The 5,347-nt window shown below is 43.8% G+C and overlaps 1 pseudogene; it reads left to right on the top strand.

The window, feature by feature from the left end:
* Positions 1-2,119: 2,119 nt before the first annotated feature.
* LOC149932585 (uncharacterized) lies at positions 2,120-2,785 on the top strand (annotated as a pseudogene).
* Positions 2,786-5,347: the final 2,562 nt, after the last annotated feature.

Raw genomic sequence — 5,347 nt, 5'->3', positions numbered from 1 at the left:
TTGTTTGGGGGTAAAAGGAGATGTACACCGCATATCCGTAAAGAATGTCCTCTACGTTCCCAAACTGGGAGGAAGCTTGTTATCTGTACACCGTTTGACGAATACCAGTCACAAGGTCATATTTGAAGATAACGTTTGCAAAATTATGGAAGGCCGACGCATTGGCGCGATGGCGCAGATGGACGGATTTCTCTACCAGTTACAAACCAAGGAGAGTATCAGAGTAGCCACCACCACCCGTTCGGCGAATTGTCTTCATTTGTGGCATAGAAGATTCGGACATCGGGACGAAGCTGCAGTTAACTCACTATACACAAAAGGATTAGCTGATGGTATCCAGATATCAGACTGCAGGCACAACGGTATCTGTGAGTGTTGTCTGAAGGGGAAGATGGCGGCTAAACCGTATCCAAGCTCGACAACTAAAACCAAGCAACCATTGGACTTAATACATACCGATGTATGCGGACCCATGCCGACAGCAACGCCGAGCGGTAATCGATACCTCGTCACGTTGATAGACGATTTCTCAAGATTCACGTACACGTATTTGTTAAAAACAAAAGGCGACGTCGCAAAAGTCATCAAAGACTTCATAGCAGTCACGAGCAACCAGTTCGAGAGAACAATCAAGGTCATTCGCTCAGATAATGGTGGAGAATATATAAGCCGAGAATTAGATGACTACTTTAAAGGGAAAGGAATCGAACATCAACTCACCATTCCGTACCATCCGCAGCAAAACGGAGTCGCAGAACGTAAGAACCGATCGTTGACGGAGATGGCAAAGTGCATGCTCCTAGACGCAAGATTGGACAATCGCTATTGGGGAGAGGCAGTAGTGACGGCAACTTACCTGCAGAACCGCCTTCCGAGCAAATCCATTGATAAAACGCCTTACGAACTCTGGACTGGATCAAAACCTCGTGTCGGACATCTCAGAGTCTTTGGAAGCAAGGTCTATTCATACGTCCCCAGGGTGAAACGCTTAAAATGGGACGATAACGCCATTGAGGGTGTCTTGGTCGGCTACGGGAAGGCAAGGAAGGGCTACCGTATTCTCAATCCGAAAACTGCTAAAGTTCACTTTAGTCGCTCTGTGACTTTCGTCGAAGGTACCGGAGATGTCATCAATCAGGACGATCACTCAGACACAGAAGGGGAGAGAACAACGGTGTTTACAGATTCCCTTATTAACGTCACGGAAGAACCGGCTTCGTCATCATCAGAATCGGAAGACGCTGAAGAGGTCAATTCCATACCAAGACGATCTCACAGACCAAACAAAGGAGTGCCACCAAGACGACTGACATACAAAGCTACGATTGACTATCCTCGGGAGCCAAGTTCTTGGGAAGATCTCGACAACTTGAATCCAAGAGAGAAAGAACGGTGGACGGACGCAGCGAAAGAAGAAATCGCATCCTTACATGAAAGAGATACCTGGGAATTAACCGATCTTCCATCAGATCGTAGAGCCATTGGGTGCAGATGGATATTTAAAACAAAGCACGACCAGCATGGACAGTTCAGCAAATATAAGGCCCGATTAGTTGCCAAAGGCTACTCCCAAACATTCGGCGTGGATTTCGATGAAACTTTCGCTCCTGTCGTCAAATACGAAACCGTCCGTCTTCTCTTAACTATTGCAGCGACGAAGAAGCTAAAAGTCAATCATTATGATGTCAAGACGCATTTTTTATACGGGGACATAACTGAGGACCTCTACATGGAACAGCCTCCAGGTTTCGTTTCACCCGGGATGGAAGCCAAAGTCTGTAAACTTAAACGGAGCTTATACGGCTTGAAACAATCAGCCAGAGCATGGAATACCAAGGCCAACCAGATTCTATTAGCCGAAGGGTTCACAAGAAGTAAAACAGATCAAGGGCTTTACTCGAGATTGGAGAATGATGGTTCATGGACGTATCTTTTATTATATGTGGACGATCTACTTGCCATGAACAAGAGCGAAGCTGTTATCAATGACCTTTACAAGAAACTAAACACACACTTTGAACTGAAGAAACTGGGAAACGTCTCATATTTTCTTGGTATCTAGATTGAGCAATCGCCGGACGGTAGCTTCAGCATTTACCAAGGTACCAAAATAAAGTTTATGCTAGAAGACTTTGGCTTACAAGAGTCGAAACCAGCGAAAACTCCAATGGATCTTGCATATCTAAAGTTGACTGGAGAAGAAGATACGCTGTCCAATAATCATCTCTATCGAAAAGCTATCGGCGTTCTCCTTCACATTGCTACGGTTACCAGACCTGACATTGCAGCAAGCGTCGGGTTTCTATGCAGACGAGTTTCACTACCTAGAGAAAGGGACTGGACAGCAGTAAAACGAGTCATGCGTTATCTCAAAGGCACCATAGATGTCAGACTCCAGTTGCAAGCTTCACAAGAAGAGCCAGAGCTTACCGGCTACGTCGATGCAGATTGGGCGGGCGACCATCACGATCGTAAATCAACCAGTGGCTACTTGTTCCAATTTGGACAAGGAACTATAGCCTGGTCAAGCAAGAAGCAATCCACTGTAGCACTCTCATCGACAGAGGCCGAATACATTGCGGCGGCTCATGCAGCGCAGGAAGTCATTTGGCTAAGACAACTTCTTGATGATGTCGGACTACCACGTACCAAACCAACTCGCCTTTTGGAAGACAACCAGGGCTGCATCAAGTTGAGTGAATCCGAAAGAAATAGCGCCAGGACCAAGCATATAGATGTTCGCTACCACTTGCTACGAGACATGAGAGAGAAAAGGCACCATTAACATCAGCTACTGTCCAACCGAAGAAATGGTCGCTGACATTCTCACAAAGCCGTTGTCCAAAAATAAATTCAACTACATGATGGGTAAAATTGGTATTTCCGATAAACGTCGAGAAGGGGTGTTGGAGCAATGATACGACATAATCAGATCTACTCAGCGAAGTACCTTTGTACTATATTGTTTTTTAACCTGTATCTTTCCGCTATATAAAGCGTGCACTGTTTATTTATTTTACATTATTCATTAACTCGTTCTGTTACAATAAACTCGCTTATATTTAATCTCGCTCGACTTCTTTTAAATCCTACAACTATGTCCTAGTAGTACGCCACTTATCTATCAGGTACCACCTTAGGCCCAAGTCATATAGCGACTTATAATGACTTTAAACAGGTGACCGGTTACAACACGTAGGAGGCTGGTGGCAAGCCCTTCGTGCCACGCGAGCCAACAGCTCCCTACACTCACTATTACCTTTAACCTCTAAAAGTTTTTTGTGGAAAGGGGAAACTGAAGAACTCGGGGGAAAACACTTTTAACCAGTGGAATGGAGAGAGAACTTGCAAACTCAACGGCTCGCAAACGGTGAATTTGATTTTTCAATGATTCTGGCTTCGAAAAGCATGTGAAATCTTCGCGCGCACTCGGCCTCTTTTCTCGGAAGATAATCGGTACAGTCGGTAAAAAATGCGATTACTTGAAGTGAGCTTGATTGACATTTGCGCTCGATCCGTTCTACAAATTTTCATATCGAAACAATCACGATCAGAAGTTAGAAGCTCGTCTTAACGTGTACACTCTAAAAATGGTTGGGTAAAATATTTTTTGACCCATTTTGAGTCCCTTTCGACGAAATTCGGGTTATTACAACTTTTTTTTGGGTAGCTGGGTTTCACCAAGGCTTTTGGGTTATTTATGGATTATAGCACCAGCCCAACTTGTGTTATTTTCTGCCCACAAAGTAGTAAAAGAAATTTGGTCGTCTTTTCAACTTTATGGTTCATAAAATAAAAGTGATTTGCCACTTTTTCGAATATTCGTTTCCCGCCTCACAAACTAGCGACAGACGTTGGAAGGATTTTGCTTAAGGGTAAATTAATTTATCGTATTTAAGATTGCGTTTAGAATTAGATCCGACTTATCATATGTAACATAATTACTCATAAGTGTGCCTCTGTTTAACATCTCTGTATTAAAAATTTAAATGAGACCTTGTTTCACAGCCACCAAAGAAAATACGGATTAACGTCACGTAAAACGGGATTTAACTTCCTTCCCTCCCCGCCAGAACTAGTTTTGATGACGATAAAACCGTTATCGACTGGGAAGTGACGTCAATTACGTCATATCCTTGCAACAAGGTCTCATTGCGAAAAAGATATTTCTGGCACACTTATGAGTAATTATGTTACATATGGTCTTATTAATTGTTTAATATTAGACTTAATTTGCATAGATTTAGGCTGTTGACAAGTTTCCACCTCTTCACCATAAGCTTTCCAGACTGTTCTAATGAGCGATAGCTCTTAAAAAGCCTACGATTTGGGTCTTTGAACTGGTTGCTTTGTTAAAGCAATAAGTACTTTTAATCTGCTTAATCTAAATTAACGTAACATTTATTTTTATCATTCGTAGAATAAAACACGTTTGTCAAGTTAGCATGGTACATCAGAGGCGAGCAAAAGTTGAAAGCGCTTGCTTTTTTGAAAATCTCCCACAATGAGCACGCACTTAAGTTTGAAAATCATCGTGTTTCACTCAGCGAGGAAGCCCCACTGAGCAATTCCTATGAGAACGCTGAAACATTCACTAGCCCATGATGGTTCACGGCGGGGTGAGCGAGATCGTTAGAGCGTCAATGAGCGGAATACCATATTTGGTATTTTCTTGAAGGTATGGTTGGTAACAAAAGTCAAAATTTCAGACAAAGATTCAAACAAGACCGTTCTCACTCAATTGGGTCTAATCAGCACTGTGTAAGATTTTCAAACGGAAACCCGAGCATAAAAGTTGTCTGCTGTATAGCGACCGCCTTGCAATAATAGGTGAATAACTTCACTATAAATTCACATATAGGGCACCCTGGGTGTATAATGGTTAGCTAGGAGCAACAAACACAACACCCCACACAAGGAGAACGCAACCCGTCAAAAGTCGTGGATTTCTTGCGTACATTTTTCATTGGCTAGACGCTTTAGCGCCTGCTGCCGTCGGAAGGGGAAAATTCGGAAATTGTCTTCCCCCCGCCCGTAAAACGTTCATGACTTCCATTCTATTTAAGTCACGCGACGCGATGCGATTTGCTAGCGAAATTTCGCGCGCGAGGGCTATGTGTGCATCCACCTTAAGAGTAAAGGTGGATGCACACATAGCCTTCGCGCGCGAAATTTCGCTGGCAAATCGCGTCGCGTCGCGTGACTTAAATAGAATGGAAGTCATGGCGCATGGGCGTGTGCGCGAAAATTCGCAGGCGAAATCGCTTGCGAACCGTATGTGTGTTTGGGCCTTAACAGTCTACCATGTTACGGCCCCCTGCACGCGCTCGCTCCGCGTGCGCTCTGC

Source organism: Leiobunum rupestre, chromosome 8, assembly GCF_980474605.1.
Source record: "Leiobunum rupestre chromosome 8, qqLeiRupe1.1.hap1, whole genome shotgun sequence".
NCBI lineage: Eukaryota > Metazoa > Arthropoda > Arachnida > Opiliones > Sclerosomatidae > Leiobunum > Leiobunum rupestre.
Note: the sequence above shows the minus strand (reverse complement) of the source record. Positions and strands in the feature narration are given on the sequence as shown.